General features: G+C 46.8%; 1 protein-coding gene across 6 annotated transcripts in view; it reads right to left on the reverse strand.

Moving 5' to 3' along the window:
- Positions 1-17,903, reverse strand: part of GARRE1 (granule associated Rac and RHOG effector 1) — a 1,148,859-nt gene that overhangs the window by 98,142 nt on the left and 1,032,814 nt on the right. The window lies entirely within an intron of this gene.

Raw genomic sequence — 17,903 nt, forward strand, 5'->3', positions numbered from 1 at the left:
TCTGCTGCTGGGCAGATGCGAGTCAGCTGGTTGTGCATGATAAAACAGTTGCTGTCCGTTTGAATGGTGAAGATTCTTCCCATTTGTGTGCTAAGCCAGCGCCCAGTAAGGGTTTTGTTTAAGGAAGGGAAGGGCTGAAGCCATTTTGGAAGTTGTACGATGAAACCAGGATTCTGAAAATAGAAGATACGGCTGAGAAAAATGGAATGACTGGTGCTGAGGGACCCAGCATGGCCAAAACTGGCGATTGGGGATCCTGTTTTAGACTATCTTCACTGACCAGGCAAGACCTTAGACAGTGTCTTCCTCCCTTATACTGGTGGGCTTAACCAGCCTTGTATCCTGTCCTGCTGTCCATGAAATTCAGACGTGTGCCAGGAGCATCCTGGTGGTTGATCATCCATCGATTGGGCCTCATCACTGCACTGTACACTATCTCACTTTTAAGCCTTGTGGCCTAGGAACCTTGTTACCTGCACTATTGTTATCTGTCTGCAACTCTGAAACACATTCTGCTTCAAGAGGTCAGAACCACTGCTAGGCCAACCCAAACCAGACCAGACCAGACACTGACTTCAGCCATTGCAACCGAGACCACATGAACGCCTGCAAAAGGACCCAAGGCATGAGTAGTCGACACCAACAATTCTTTCTTACCTAGGGGTGGTCCTTGTGAGACACAAAGTTCATTTCAGCTTCTCACAAATAGCACCACTGCGGTTCTTAGACACCTTGTGGACTTTCCTTGCTTCCGGGATCCAGCACTGTTGAGGTGGCTCAGGCTTGGTCAGCCCGGCTTCAAGGGAGTCCGTAGGATCATCCTGGAGCTTGGGTCTGGCTTAAAAACGATTCACTATATTCTGGTGTTCCTGTCCGCTGGCACTCGGTTCCTGCAGCAGCAATGGAAGTACAGCCACCAGAGAGGATTTTCAGTCGAGTTCGTCTTGGGGTCGATTGGTCCCACCAACCCAAGGAGAGAAGTCTTCTTTTGCAGGGCTTCTCTAGTCGAGGCAAATTCAGAGCTTCAGCACTGCAGCAGGGCTTCACCGGGCAAACCAACGGGCCAGTTGCAGGAAGCTTCTCTTCCAAATTCTTCTTCTGATTCCTTCGTCCAGTGGTCGACTCTGCCTTCCTTGCAAAAGACCTTGCCTTTTATGCAAGTTTCTCCCATTAATTTGCAGCCTAGCTGTCACTCGCACAGCAGGGTGGCTGTCCTCCAAGGACAGCCAGCAGGCCAATCACCTTTGGGTGCATTCCAGTAACCAAAGGGACTAAGCACAGGGAGTGTCAGGAACCTCCCTCACTTGCTGCCCTGCCAGACATGCTGGAGCCACAGGCGGGCTTCACCAGTGAATCCTGCCAAAGACAAAATGAACAAAGGGACCAAACCTGTTTTGGCGCACAGAGTAAATCTCGAGGAGAAGCTATCCAACAAGAAATGGCGAAAAAAGACGACCAGGGCCATTTTGACAAAATGAGCACCTAAGTGACAGGAGGATTTAATCCACTCCTGGATGATTCTCCCAATCCAGTCAGTCATACTTTCTGGAGAGACCATCAGAATTTTGGTGATTACACCCTGACTGATCTGTGTTCTATGGTGAAATCAAACCCCTGAATGCTGATTGACCATCTTAACAATTTAGGATTCTCCCCCTTCATCTGCATTAACCATCTCAAGGGTTGGTGGTCTGTTTCAATTACAAAAGTAGATCCATACAAGTATGGTCTAAACTTCTTCAGAGACCACACAATGGCAAACATTCTCTTTCAATTGTTGCCCACCTTGTCTCACGGTCCTTCAGTTTCCTACTGATGAAGCAGATTAATAAAGTTACTCACCGTAGTGACTACCTTACTCCTAGTCCATAGTCCCCTTTCCTCCATACGTATGGGACATTCCGTCCTGTGGAACGGGACCGACGCACTTTGTAAAAAGCATCACATTTTTCAAAAATGTTTCCTTCTCTTTTACGCGGCATACCGCACGTGGCTGTAACCCTGCCATCCTTAGCCCGCCTAGCGCATCGCCCATCAGTCCTTTTCTATCGCCAGGTCTGAGACCTTTAAGCAATAACAGAGGAAACTTATTAGAGGGGACGGTGGGCGGGCATATTTAGAGGAAAGGGGACTACTGACTAGGAGTAAGGTAGTCACTACGGTGAGTAAGTTTATTTTACTCCTACGTCCCTGTCCCCTTTCCTCCATACTTATAGGAGATTCCCAAGCTTTCTTCACAGGAATTATGGGTGGATGGAAACTCCTTATTGAAACAGGTTCCCAAGCAGAGCTTGGCCGAACTGAGCATCAGCCCTGAAGCTCAGGTCCAGACAGTAATGTTTACAAAGAGCTGAGCGGGAGGCCCACGTAGCCACTTTCGCGATGGTCTCCCAGGGAACATATTTTTGGAAGGCAACGGCAGCCGCCTTGCCCCGCACAGGATGAGCATGAATTCCCTTTGGGGCTCGAAGACCCTGAATGGTATACGCCTCAGAAATACAGGGAGCAATCCATTGGGAGATGGTTGCTTTCGAGGCCGGCTTTCCCTGTGGATTTCCGAAGGTCACAAAAAGCTGCAAAGAGTTCCTAAACTCAGATGTTCTGTCCAGATAGAATTTAAGGGCTGTTCTAACGTTCAGGTAGTGCAGAACCCTTTTGGCCTCTGAGGCCGGATCTGGAAAGAAGACAGGCAATGAAATTGACTGATTCAAATGAAAATCAGAGACCACCTTCGGAGGAAAGGAGGGATTCGTCCGCAGGACAACCTTATCCTTATGAAAAGTAAGGAATGGATGCTCTACCGACGAGGCCTGAAGCTCACTTACACGCTTTGCCAAAGTCACAGCATTAAAAAAGGACACTTTCCATGAAAGGTACTTAAAATCGAGAGTAGCCATGGGCTCAAAAGGCTTATGACACAAGGCCGTAAGGACCACATTCAGATCCCACCTTGGATGCAGGTTGCGAACAGGAGGGTAAAGATGTAATAGGCCCGCAAAGTGACTTTTAATGACCGGATTCGTCAGTGAAAAAGAATACTGGTCAGTGGACAGGTAAGCGGAGACAGTCGACAAATAAGTCCTGCAAGACAAGACATGAATGCACGATTCTGCCAGATGTGAGACAAAAGACAGGACTAGGTCGATAGTAGCATCCCTGGGGTCCAGCTGCCTAGCTAAACACCAGTGGCAGAACCGTAACCATTTACTCTTATACTGAGATCTTGTCCCAAATGTGAATGGCAAGATCCACAAGAGGAGACCTGGTACCCCCCGTTTGTTGATATAAAACATGGACACTGCAATGTCCGTGCGGACAAGTACTTTTACCCCTGTCTGGACTCGATCACCAAAACGCCACGGCCCTTCACAACATCTACGCCACTATCCAAGCTTGGATGGCAATCAATGGCCTCTGTCTTAATGGGGAGAAGACTGAAATTCTCATCCTGGCCAGACAAACACATTATCGAAACTAAGCCCCCAATACAACAACTTCAACATAGACAACTCAACCATCTCCGTATCATCCTCTGTCAAGACTCTAGGTGTTCACATTGATGCAAATCTATCGATGAACAAACAAGTCAGAGCCATAGCCTCTGCATCAGCGTTCAGCACCAAACTCATCAATGCCATTAAACCCTACTTATCCACCCCCAACCGCTTGGCCATAGCTAGAGCAAGTATAGGAGCCAAACTCAATTATTGCAACACCCTTCTAGCTGGCACCTCCGCCAAAAACATTCACAGACTGCAAATCACACAAAACAATGCCCTCAGAGCCGCCCTGAGCATCCCTACAAGAGACCATATATCCCACGCCAGAGGTGAAGCACGGTGGCTCCAGGTCAAAGACCGTATTACTCTGAAAATCCTCACCATCACTTACAGGTGCGCATCAACAAAACCGCTCTAGCATACCTATCTGAAGCAATATCAAGGACCACATCCACGCGCCCCACCAGAGCTCCGTACACCAACCAGCTACACATACCACGCATAAAGAGAGCCACAGCGGGAGGTCTAGGCTTCCCCTATATTGCACCAAACTCTGGAACTCACTCCCTGACACCCTTAGAGCTGAAACTTCCATCTCTGTCTTCCATAACAACCTCAAGGCCACTCTCCTTAACTAGCAAGTGGAGGACTGCCTCCTCCACTTCTGCCATGTATATTGTAATATAACACAAATGTAATATAACTATATTGTAACCAGTATATATACTGCTAATGACTATGTAACTATATTACAACCTGTATATATATTGCTAATGACTAAGTAACTAAGCTTTGTACTGTAACAAGTGCCACGATGTCCTCGGCTGTTGTGCGCTATATAAATACGAATAAAACAAACAAAAAAACAAACAGACCACCTTGTTGACAATGCCTGTTTTGAACAATTTCAGCACCAGGAATATTGCCAGGAGCTCCAGATAATTTATATGAAACTGTCTTTCCTGTGGTGACTAAGGATCGAAAACCTGGAGATGATACGTCGCACCCCTACCCAGAAAGGAGGAATCCATTTTGACTGTCAATAGTGGGCAAGGGTCCTGGAAAGGAGGACCCACCGACAAGATTGCTGAGAGACAACCTCCACAAGAGGTCCAGCCTCAATGAAAGGTGGAACCAGTATCATTTTGGAATCTGGATCCACTGCCCGAAGCCAGGAGCTCCGAAGAGCCATCTGCGTCCGCCTCATTTTGAGACGAGCAAGAGGAAGAGCCAACACGCAAGAAGCCATGAGGCCCAGAAGCCTCTGGAACCACCAGGCCGACATGCTCTCCGACTGAATAAACACCTGACATGTGGCCAAAAGATCTGCCATTCTGTCCCCAGTCAGGTACACTCTGCAATTGATCGTGTTCCAATGAAAACACAGGAAAATCTAGTCCTGAGAGACCGTCATGGAGGATTTCCACCAGTTCACTGACAGCCCAAGGTGGAACAGGAGCTGGAGGAGAGACTGAAGGTTGCTGGAGGTGTTCAGTGGACAAGAACTGCGCAGCAGGCAGTTGTCCAAATACGGATACACATGGATACCCTGTAGCCGAAGAAAAGCTGCGATGACCGACATCGTCATAAAGACGCGCAGTGCCAAGCTGAGACGGGAGCACATGAAACTGGAAATGCTCCTTCCCCATGGAAAACCACAGGTATTTCCGATGCAGACTCCAAATGAGGATGACATGCATTACTTACCGTAATAGAATTTCTGATGATTGTATCTGCTTCGATTCACATGCTGTGCATATGGTCCGACATCCAGTGGTAACCACAGAGTATAGCATCTTGTCTTTCGGGGCCCGAAAGGTGATGTCGGCATACGCGTTTCTGTAACACTATCCCTAGTGACGTGAAGTGTACCCAAAATCCCTAATGCGCCGACGTCCCTCTGATTGTATTTTTTCTGCCATGAGGGAGCCCAAGGCTATTGTGAGTGAGTACATGAAGAAGAGAGAAGTAGTAAGATGTCTATGTTCCTTCCACCCCGAGCGGGGAGGTAGGGAGGGCGCATGTGAATCCAAGCAGATACAATAATCAGAAATGCTATTACGGTAAGTAATGCATGTCTTCTGATGCTTGTTAATCTGCTTAGAATCACATGCTGTGCATAGACTAGCGAGCAGTACCCAGAGTTGGAGGTGGGTTGTGAGAAGGAACAGTAGAGAAAAGATGTCTTAGTACTGCTTGTCCCACCTGAGAATCAGACCTAGAATGAGTATCTAGGCAATAGTGTTTTGTAAAGGTGTGTACAGAACTCCAGGTTGCTGCTTTGCAAATGGACTCAAAGGGAACATTTGCAATGAATGCTACGGATGCCCAGGTGCCCCCGAGTAGAATGTGCTCTAGGCTTGAAGGGCAGTTCTCTCTTAGCAAGAGTGTAACAGAGTGTGATGCATTTTACAATCCACCTTGAGATAGGCGATTTAGAGACAGGATCCCCTTCTCTACCAGCTGCCACTGAAACGAAAAATTGGTTTGTTTTCATCAGGGGTTTAGTTCTTTCCAGGTAGAACATGACTGCCCTGTGCACATCTAGCGTGTGTAGGCTTCTTTCGGCCATGCTAGTGGGATTCTGGAAAAAAGTAGGTAGTTCAATCGAATGGTTCACATGGAACTTTGAGATGAATTTAGGCGCAAATCTGGGGTGAATGCGCAGAACTACCTTATCCCTGTGAACTGTAACAAAGGGGTGTAGAACAGAAAGAGCCTGTAGTTCGCGAAGCCTTCTAATAGAAGTGATAGCCACTATGAAGGCCGTTTTATAAGTCAGGTCTTTGAGACTTGCTTTATGCATTGGCTCAAAGGGAGCTCTCATCAGCCTGGTCAAAGCCACATTTAGGTCCCTCCCAGGAGCTGGGTGAGAAATTGGGGGATAAATCCTCTTAACCCCTTCCATAAAGGCCTTAACACCGGTATCTTCCACCACAACACTTTTTGTTGTGATGTGGTGTAGGCTGAGAGAGCAGCCAGATGAACCTTTAGGGAATTGAAGACCAACCCAGTGTCTAACAGATGGGTAAGGTACAGTACAATGTGTGTGGGTGAGCAATCGATGGGATTGACACCCTTGGAATTACACCAGATGACAAAATGTTTCCATTCGCTGGCATAGCAATAAGGTGTGTTAGGTTTTCTAGCTTCCCCGAGTATGTCCATGCACCTCTGAGGGAGCTGTAGGTGTCCAAACTCTATGACCGCAGGAGCCAGGCTGCCAAGTTCAGAGTTTGTGGGCATGGGTGTAGGGTTTCCCCCCTGTCCTTAGATAACATGTTGTATGGGCAGGATAGTTTTATTGGTGGGGAGAGGGACATTTCAATCAGATGAGCGAACCAGGGTTGGCGGCGCCACCAGTATCATGGTAACTGGTTCCTGTTGCATCTTGTGCACTATCTTCTTGAGAAGGGGAGACACATTTCCCTGACCATGTTATCCAGAGACCGTTCCCCTTCGAGCGGTTCTGGGGGTACCTGGAGGCATAGTCTTGGCATTGGGTGTACTCCTGAGTTACGAACAGGTCGATCTCTGGGAAGCCCTATTCTGCGAAGACGTTGGACACAATATCTTCGTGCAAACCCCATTCGTATTCTTCGGGCAGAGGAAAATCTCTGCTGAGCACGTCTGCCAGAAGATTGAGTTCCCCTGGAACATCTTGGGACAACAGCAACATCTTGTGTCTGAGAGCCCATATCCAAATGTTTTGGGACAGCTTGGATAGCCCTGGAGAGTGAGTGCCCCCCTGTTTGTTCAGGTAATACATGGCTGTAGTGCTGTTTGTTAGAATCAGCACTGTCTTCCCTTGTAGTTGCATCTGAAAAGCCTTTAATGCCTTGAACACCACTAATAGCTCCAGTAAGTTTATATGATTGGCCGCTACTTGCGGGGACCACACTCCATGTGGTGTCTGCTGAAGCAGGTGAGGCACCCACCCCATGAGATGCGTCTGTCATGAGAGTGGCTTCCATTGTAGGGGTGGTGAATGTCTTCCCCTTCAAGAGGTTTTCTCTTGACCACCACTGCAGAGAGAGAACGAGGGCTGGCGTGACAACTACCAGATCTTCCCATTGTCCGCTGGCCTGACACCACTGGCTGTTGAGCCGCTCTTGCATGGGACGCATGCGCAGCTGCGTGTGGGGAACCAAGTATATGCACAATACCATCATTCCTAGCAAGCGCATGGCTTTGCGCACCGCAACCTCCCGACTGGCTACATATTTAGGGATCTGAAAAAGCATGTTCTGAACCCTCTCGTTGGAGGGGAAGACGAGGCCATCTTTCGTCCGGATTAGAGCTCCCAGAAATTGTTTTATTTGACTGGGGACTAGACTGGATTTCTTCTTGTTGGAGAACCCCAGACTGAAGAGATGGTCGATGTTTTTTTGGGTGTTCAAAAAACAAGTGTCGTACGAGTCCCCTGTTAGGAGCCAGTCGTCGAGGTAAGGGTAAACCGGGACGGATAACCTGCACAGGTGTGCTGCAGCTTCTGCCAGGACATTCGTAAACACCCCTGGCACCGAGGCGATACCGAAGGGGAGTACCTTGAATTGGTAATGCCTGTCCTCTATCATTAACCTTAGATATTTTCTGTAAGCTGGCAACATGGAAATATGAAAGAATGCATCTTTCATGTCAAGTGTTGCCATGTAGTACCCCTGTTTCAACAGTGGGATCACCTCTTGTAGCATTACCATGCAAAACTTCTGAGGTTTTATGAACTTGTTCGCTGGGCACAGGTCTAAAACAGGGCGCATGGTGAGGTCCTTTTTGGGTACAAGGAAGTACACAGAATAAATATCCTGAAGAATAGGGACGGCTTCTATGGCGTCCTTTCCCAGCAGCGCTTCCACCTCTTGATTCAGGATCTCCAGATGGTACGGTGAAAGGCGCAGTAAGCGCAGTGGTCTGGATTGTGGAGGTCGGGCAAATTCCACGTAGTACCCGTGGGTGACCGTTTTTATGACCCACTGGTCTGAAGTTATCCCCTCCCATGCCGTGAGGAAAGATGTTAAGCGCCCCCCGACCGGGGTGACATGGGAGGGGACCTGGATCTGATGGTCATTTCTGACCTGAGGCTGCGGCTCCTCTAGGATTGGGGCCTCTACCTCTGGCTTTGCCGTGTCGCTGACCCCTTAGAGGGTAGTATGTGGGGCTTCCTGAGGTTTGTCCGGTATTCAAGTTACCCGTGCCATAGTTGTTCTGACTTTCAAGGGACTGTCCTCGAAAGGACCGCCGAGAGTTACTTCCTCTCTGGGGGGAAGGTCTTTGAGTGATTTGTTGCAGAAACTTAAGAGTCTCATAATCTTTTTTGGCTGTTTCTAGGGCCTCATCGACCGCCTTTCTGAAGAGGTTAGCTTCTTCAATTGGTTTATTGATGAGCGAGGCTTGTGTTTCGGGCTTAAACCCTGAGGTACGCAGCCAAGCGTGTCTTTTGAGTAAGGTTCCTTGGGCCAGAGACCTGCCTGCTATTTCAGTCGTGTCCAGAGTGTTTTTTATTACATTCTGGTTCACCTGCCTTCCTTCGGCCACAATAGTGAGAAGCTTGGGCTTAACGGGTTTCGGGACCTTATGGAGGCCTTCCTGAAGTAGGTTCCAGTGAGCGTCAGCATAATTCGCCAGCAGCGTAGTATTATTCGCTATACGCGTGGTATATGCGGCAGCCGAGGTGACTCGCTTGCCCAAGGCATACAGTCTCTTGGATTCCCTATCCAAAGGTGCCTCCCCGTGGCAAGGGGTACTCCTGCCCATTTCTGGGTGGTAGTCAATACCAGAGAATCGGGGGTGGCATGCCCTTTAATGTATTGAGGGTCCGAAGGAGCTGGCCGAAATAACTTTTCAACTCTTGGGTTCACTGCCCGGGTTTGAGCTGGCAGACAAAGGTGGAGGTATAGTAGTACAAAATTTGAACCAATACAAAGACATGGTGAGATGTCTCCTTGATGAAACAACTAACTACAAAAAGTTGAAAAAAGACCCTACCATGGAGATCAAAACCAGAATCCAGGAAACAACCAAATTTGCTTTTGATCATGGATGGATAAGTGACAAGGAAGAGGCCTTCCTGACCACTTCGGAAGGAAGAAGACCAGCATTCTATGCCCTCCCAAAAATCCAAAGAACCAACTTCACTCACCCGGGAGACCTATTGTATCTGGCTGTGGGTCAATATTGGAACCCATATGTAAATTTGTGGACCACTTTCTCAAACCCCTAAACCAAGAAACACCAATGTACCTAAGGGATACAATGGCCACCCTTTCCATCTTTGCAATCCAACAATTTTTTTCCAGTAGAACTATTGGTCAGCATGGACATTACCAGCCTATATACCAGCATCCTGCAAAACTCTGCAATAGAATGTATCCGTCACCGCCTCACACATCATATGACCCAATCAAGAGTCCCAACAAACTTCATAGTGGAGCTTCTAGAACTGGCCTTAACAATTTCTTTTCTTTTGACTTGGTGTTTCACCTACAAGTGAGCGGGACCGCGATGGGGGCCGCCTTTGCCCCGAGCTTGGCCATCATATTCATGGCCAAATATGAACAACAATACATCCTCAACACCAGCAACTCCTTCAGAGATGGGATCTCCCGGTGGTTCCGATACATTGATGATATTATCTTCATATGGCAGGACAATGACACCTCCTTGGATAACTTCCTTAACTGGGTGAACGAGCAAACAACTGAAATTTTTTCCTGAAGAAAGGCAACCAAGCCATCAATTTCCTAGATCTTGAAAAGGAAAACATTTGCTCTTTATACAGGAAGGAAACGGATAGGAACACCCTCCTTCACTATAGGAGTAACCACCCAAGTAACCTAAGGAATAATCTACCTTTTGGACAATTTTTGCGGCTGAGACGGAACTGCACAGATCTTGAACGATACTTCCACTATGCCACTATACTTCAGAACAAACTACAAAACAGAGTATACACGAGAAAACTGGTCAGAAATACAAAAAAGAGAGCGCAGTACACTCCACGGGAGACGCTACTCACACCAAAAATACAGAATACGGACAGGGAACAGTTGACCTGCATCACTACCTTTGGACCCAGCACCACAAGACTCAGGGCACTAATCAAGACATTCTGGCCCCTCATTCAGCTTAGCCTACCGAATGAACCCATTCCAAGAATGGGACTGAAACGGGAAGAAATCTCAAAGATATGCTAACCCACACCAGGCTTAACAAAAAGTCGCAAAGGTCTGAATTTTGGAGCATGCGAGAGATAGTGGGCCACCACCCCTGTGGAACCTGCAATGTCTGCAGATTGACCAAGAAAACAGCGACATTTATGATCGAGGAAAAATAGTGGAAAATTAAACACTTTTCCAATTGTAAAACTACAAATTTAGTCTACATAATCGAATGCCCATGTGGGCTGAGATATGTAGGCCAAACAAAACAACAAGTGAACAAACGGATCGGAGAGCATAGATCACGGATTTGCTGTCTAATACACACAGTGCCCTTTGTATCACACTACCTCGAGCATCAGCACAGTGCAGACGACATGCGCTGGTGGGTCGCGGAGAGAGTCCTTAACACCACGAACGCCACCAATGCCTTAAACCATAAAGAAGCCTGGTGGATCTTTAAATTTAAATCTACCACCATAGGCCTCAACAAAGCTATGCCCATTACCTTTACATGAGTCTGCCCGCTTTTACCACTCTTCAGCCTTTACTATACTGTGCTACACCATATGTGAATGGCTCTTCTTAAACACCCACATTTACAATGTTACCCTTTACCAGCTGGGACACGATTCCCTTACCTCACCAGGGCTTAAGAAGCTAGCTGGCTCCCTTCCAAATGCCCCTTCTACATTAGTCCTCCAGTATTGCCACTGAAGTAGCACCATGCTATACTCCATCGTACTGGTTGCAAGCACCAGTCAGGCCCAATTGTACCCAACTATCTGGCTCTGTCTCCAACTTCCACCAGACGGTCTCAAGCTGACCCTAGAGCTCTGCACGTTTTTCGGCGCTTGCACCCACCAACACAGGGCTGCCAGCTCTCCACGCACCACAGCCCAGTTCCGCCTTTCTTTCAAATCCCTTAATTTGCTGTAACCACGTGGGGTGAAATCCTAGCACTATGGACACTTTTTCCCAAGCAGTCCTGCAACCCAGGCTTGCCACAGGATCTTGGATTAGCTCTCTGAGCGCCGCCCGCCCTCACTGCTCTTCCACTTCCCCAGCTACCTCGGTTGCCATTACAATGGCCCAACATACGCTAAAGCGCATGCGCCCCACACAGTGACACTAATCACCAAAACATGCGCTCAGCTAGATATCGGCACAGCACACTAGCTGATGCTTAGTGAGCTGCACTCCCAGCTCCTCCTGCAGTCAACGCTGTGTCGTTCAGGCCTCAGGTAAACCTACAATTCTCCTCAAGGGGCCCACTGCCTGGGCACTTCGATTCAGCGTACACACGCGGCCCCTGACACCTAACCCTGTTCCGGCTTACTCTTCTCTCCAACATAGGACCTGACAAACTGCTTAAGAACGTTCATCCTGGCCTGCAACCTAATGTACATGCCTCATAAAATCACAGTGGAACACAAATTGCCCTACCAAGATACATGTATGGTCTTTTGCATTTTCTGCATCTTTCCCTGTTGTGTAGAGAGTCAGTGCACTCCCATTAAGTAAAAATGAAAAAGAAATAGGTCATGCGCGCACTCTAGTTCCCAGTCTTTTTAATCCTCAAACTAGAAATTACAGGGTTTGATCCCAGCAATGTTAAAAAATACCTGGGTTAAACCCCAACTGCCAGTTCAAATGCACAATAGTTCTGCTCCTCCAAGTACTTTCGAGTCTCCAACTCTCTTCAGGGAGGCTGTGTTTATATTCAGCTGTTGCCAATTGCTTGTTTAATTACATTCTCAAGGAATTCTTGTATTTGTAGTGATGCCACAATGTTTTGTTCAGGAGACCAGGAACTAACTCCCCTCCAAACACACACATCTTACCCAAAATTGGGGGAGGGGGAAAAACCATGATTATGGCTCTTCAAAGCGAGGGCATGATAACCCCCGGTGCTGCTGCCTCCAGGACCCGGGCTTCCTGCAACATTAAGTAAAAAAGAAAAAGGTCAGGCGCACACTCTAGTTCCCAGTCTTTTTAATCCTCAAACTAGTAACAATAGGGTTTGATCCCAGCAATGTTAAAAAATAAGTGCACTCCCATTACTCCACGGACCCATGGGAAACTAAGTCTCCATCTTTTGCTTATCTCTCTCTGTTCGTGTAGACACAAGCCTCCAGTCAACAGCTACCCCAGTCCTGACCAGTGCACCAAATTGTTCGTAAATGGTGGCAAAGGTATTTTCTAATTCTTGTATAAGGCACTCCACACCTAACAACTAGATGACACATAATACAGCCGGCTTACCTCGACCTCTGTCTCTCCATTTTTCCAGAACTCCACTTGCCATGTGTGGTAGTAGGAGCACCCTCCCCTAGCAAGATGGCAACTGGCTCCCCTGCCTCTACCCCACAGGAAGACGCGCCACACTTTATCTCGTCCAGGTCAGTAACTGGTTCTCACAAGCCACTAGAAAGTGTAAGAACGCCCCGTTCCCTACACTCTCCTGCTTAATGGTTTTAATTTAATTTTAGTAAATGCTAGTATTGGAGCCACTCGGCCCAAGCTTAGGAGAGCCCACCACTTATTGAGACTTCTCCTCGTTCTGTTCCCCTATGCAGGGAGACCTGGTCTATGCCCATGAAGAAGGCTTCCTTGCCGAAACGTCACGGGGCAATCGATCTTGAGGGCAAGGTACCCCTGTCACGCATCATCATTCGATCTACATCCAGACGTAGACCAACGACTAGGTCACTCCCCAATCTGTCAACTTTAAACACTTAGTGCACCTCAAAAATATCAAGAAGGGTGTACTAGTGACTATTCTTGATTCTATCACAGTTTGAACCCAACTGTTACTGTACTCTTTGTTGGTTGCCTTCTGAAATATTTTAAGCAAAGAAATGCTCTGTATATTGAGGCTAAGCACAACTGTTTTCTCTGCCCTGTAATTGAACTGCGTGTGTGTGTGTGTGTGTGTGTGTGTGTGTGTGTGTGTGTGTGTGTGTGTGTGTGTGTGTGTGTGTGTGTGTGTGTGTGTGTGTGTGTGTGTGTGTGTGTGTGTGTGTGTGTGTGTGTGTGTGTGTGTGTGTGTGTGTGTGTGTGTGTGTGTGTGTGTGTGTGTGTGTGTGTGTGTGTGTGTGTGTGTGTGTGTGTGTGTGTGTGTGTGTGTGTGTGTGTGTGTGTGTGTGTGTGTGTGTGTGTGTGTGTGTGTGTGTCAATGCTCATTTGTTTGTGTTTTGATTATATTTTTCTTTTTTTCTATATAATATGAATACAAGTGAAATGCAGATCTTGTTGTTTTCCTGTAAAAAGAATCCCTTACACAGGGAAATATAAACAAAACGTGGAACTGAGTCTGCATCTTTAGACACTGGCTAAATAAAAAGCTAAGTGTACTCAACAAGTGTTTCTGCTCCCCTTTCCTAAATGAAAGTAAGCTAACTATATCGTTTTTCGTCTACTAAGCATGTAAAATGGTTAAATCTTTACAGAAAATGTGTATGCAAATTGATTAAATGTATGTGGCAGGACGCCACCTTTTCTGTTTCCATAGCTAACAGCTCTTAAATCCTCCCACATTTTTGAGCAGTCCCTTCCGTTACCCGGGTTTGAGCTGGTGAAACCAGGGAGGGAGCCAATCTTCTCTTGATAGAATTAAGGAGAATGGCCTGGCTAGAGGGAGGTTTCTCCTTAAGAATATCCTCTACAAAGTCCTGCCCAGGCACTGACTCTTGAGTAGAGATATTAAAATGCTCAGCTGTCTTCTTTTACATGGTATTGAAGGCCATCTGGTGGTCTACAGGTGAGGCCTGGTGAGCTGGGGTGGACGGAGGGGAATCCAGGCACAATACATCAGTCGCCTGATCTTGATGGGGAAGTTTCCATGGGTCCGTCCCACTTGCTGGGTTTCTTCCCAATTGTCTGTGGCATCCGGATGGTCCTCATCGTAATTCTGTAGGAGGGAAGGTTCTTCATCTTCACTGTAAATGACCCTATAAGTGTCCATCTGGATGATGTCTTCATGCCGGACGGGGACAGAAGGCTGATCTTCTTGGAAATGTGAAGCAGATTGAAGATCAGGCTCTCCACGAGATCTTTTAGGGGAAGGATGCTCAGAAAAACTGAATTCTTTCAAGACGGTCCATACACCCTTCAAATTTCTCCCTTGTCCATTTAGAGGACCCAGAAGGGCCTACAGGTGAAAAAGCGTCATCTTCCGTCCTTCGGCGCCGATAAATTTCCCTCAGTATGTTGGAAAGAGGCTCTTGACTGTCCTCATAGGTATCGTGAGAATCGGTGCACCATGGAGCATCCAAAGATTTGTCCGTGGCCTGCCCCATGTTTTTCGGCGGAACAGGAATAAGCCCAACCGCCAAAGTAATTCTCGTGTTGCTGTCTTCAATTATCGCTGAATCGGCGTGAGTTAGTGGGTCCGAAGGACTATCGGTAGACTTATTGCCTTCCGCGGCGTTAGAGGGCCTAGGGGTCAGTTTTTCCCTTTGAGGCCTACTCGTGATTTCTGGGCCTACCGCGGTTTTCGGGACTGTTGTAGTTTCGTATTTCTGCGCTTCGACGTGTAAACCTGATTTAGGTGTAGCGCCCTTGATTGTTTTGGAATGCATAGTCGCAAGACGCTGCTGCGGATGCGGGGAAGGCTTTGGATCTGTACGATCTGAGGAATCCGCCAAAATTTTCGATGGCCCTGCTGGTGCTTTCACCTTTTTCGACGAACCCGTCGAAATAGGTGTAGGGGTTGTGTGCTTAGCGAAATGCAATTGTACGCCCCTGGCACCGGGTGTTGCCCCTGAAGCGAGACCAGAGTCAGGCCTTAAAAGGTCAGGGATGGGCGTGGCGGACCAAGGAGTGTCTTTTTTTTTTTTTTTTTAATTCGTTTTATATGGTTTACAGGAAAAACCTTTAAAACAATAGCAAAGTGCACTTTTTCTTGTTTCTTTTACCAAACATGTGTTATTTAGACGCTTTGTCAGTCGGCTCCTCCTACTGTCTAGGTCTGTTCTTTTAGCCGAATTTTCAAGACCTTCAACAGTTGAACTAGACCAAACATAATTTTTCGATCAGCACCTTCAAACATAACCTTCCACCAATCGTCAGCTGTATAGGTACTTTGTGCCTCAAAGAGTGGTCCGAGTAGCTTTGTTCGCAAAGAGCGAAATTCAGGGCAAAGCAACGTCAGATGTTTTAATGTCTCTGTCGAACGTTTACAGAAGCGGCAGATTAAGTCTACGGGTTCCTTAGATAGCCAGGTGCTTGTACGGTCTTTTGTCATAAACAGATTGAGCCGGAAGTGCAGATATAGAAGTCTTGAGTTCTGATCAGGAAATTGCGTCAGATACGGTTGTAGTTTGTCTAGCTCTCTAGCTTCTGGTGGAACTTCTTTTAAGAGACGAGAGCTAGATCTATCAGTACAGGTTTGGTGCCAATCCACACTCCATAGTTTACGTTTGGCCTTCTCAGGATTTTCAAGTAAGGTGGTAACGGTAATGTCATTTGCGTCCAGAATTTCAGTGCATTGCCGATTCCATTTAGCGAGCATTGTGTATTCGGGCTCTAAGTCTGGCTTATGTATTATGTTGAATGGAGGGGCGGCGTTGGCGAGCTGTGACTTCCTGTATAGAGTTAAAGCGTTCCAGCAAACTCTCGCATGTATTGAGGTCAGTCCCAGTTCAAATCTTATGTTGCTAGTCGGACATCCTTTGGAGATGTGTAGCGCTCTGGTCCAAAAGTTGTTTTCGAGTGTGTCCCATAACTCGTGTGAGCAACCGAACATATTTTCAGCACCATAGATCAAGGCTGGTATTGCTTTTTGTCTGTAGAAATTGATCACCGCTTTTATAGAAAATTTCCCGAATTTTTTGTTTATGATCGCGGCCTGACAAGCCAGTTGTTGGCATTTCCTTTTAGTGGCCTCAACCGAAGGATTGTCATTTATGTGTGCACTTATTATAGCTCCCAAGTATTTTATGTGAGTGGAGATCCTAAGCGGTGTTTTTTCCAAGTGCCACACAAAATGGGTTGATCTCTTTTTGTAGGCTGATAGGTTGCGCAATATCAAGATTTCGCATTTCTTTTTATTTAGGCAAAGCTTGTTTTCCATTACATATCTTTCTAAGGCGTCTAGTTTTCGCTGTAGGCCGACCGGTGTGACATCCAGGATTAATAGGTCATCGGCGTATAGCAAGTCACCCAGCTGCGAGCCTTGAATCTTAGGTGGAAAAGCTGGTACCTCGTTTAATGTGTCTCCTATGTCAGAAATAAAGAGGTTGAACATGATTGCAGCCAAGGGGCATCCTTGTTTCACTCCTTTATAAGTTGGAATCAGAGGAGATAGGGAGCCTCCCTGGTCGAGTCTGACTTGCACAGTGGTGTTCGAATGGAGCTCTTTTATTGCATCTATAAGATCCGCAGGACACTTCCAAGCTTTCAGTTTTTCCCACAGAATGGGACGGTCAACACTGTCGAAAGCGTGTGCAAAGTCGATAGATGCGACATAAATGGAAGTGTTAGTTCGTATTGACTCCATTTTTAAGAGGTTCAGTAAGAGCGTGTTGAGACCACAACCTACGCCTTTGACAAATCCCGCTTGTCGTGGGTCATTACGATGATTTTTAAGTGCCCATGATTTTAGGGTTTGTTGAAGTTGAGTAGCGTAGATTTTTCCTATTACATCTAACAAGGCAATGGGTCGGTAGTCTCTCGGGTCCGATCTGTTCCCCTTTTTGAAGATTGGCACAATTATGGCATTTTTCCAAGATCTTGGGGTAGCTCGTTTTATTTTTATTCTTTCGAAGAGGAGTAAACAGAGCTTTGCCCATTCTTTTGGGTTTTGTTTCATTGTGTGGTTCGTGAGGCCATCCGGCCCTGGAGCTCTTGAACCGTTGGAGTTCTTAATTGAGTTTGCGATGTCGTTAATGTCAAACTCCAATGTCCACGGGACTTTATGCTCGTTTATACTTTTGTTTTCCACTTCAAGTGTGTTGAATAAGTTCGTGTAGTGTTTAACCCAAGTTTCTTGGCAAATTGGAGATGCTTGTAGTGCTATTTGTGGTGTGGCAAGATTGTTTATTACGCGCCAAAATTCGGCTGAGTTTTTGTTTTTGACCTTGCGCATCATCTCTTCGGATTTTTAGCCGCGGCATATGTTTCCTTGTTACTTCTAGGTAACATCCTTATTTCTTTACGTAGAGTTCGTTTTTGTTGCAATACTTGTAGATCGAACTTATGTTTGTGTAGTGTTTTTTGTTGTTTGAGGCTTTGTTTACGTTCC

The sequence above is a fragment of the Ambystoma mexicanum genome, chromosome 1q (genome assembly GCF_040938575.1).
Source record: "Ambystoma mexicanum isolate Mex_15411 chromosome 1q, UKY_AmexF1_1, whole genome shotgun sequence".
Classification (NCBI taxonomy): Eukaryota; Metazoa; Chordata; class Amphibia; order Caudata; family Ambystomatidae; genus Ambystoma; species Ambystoma mexicanum.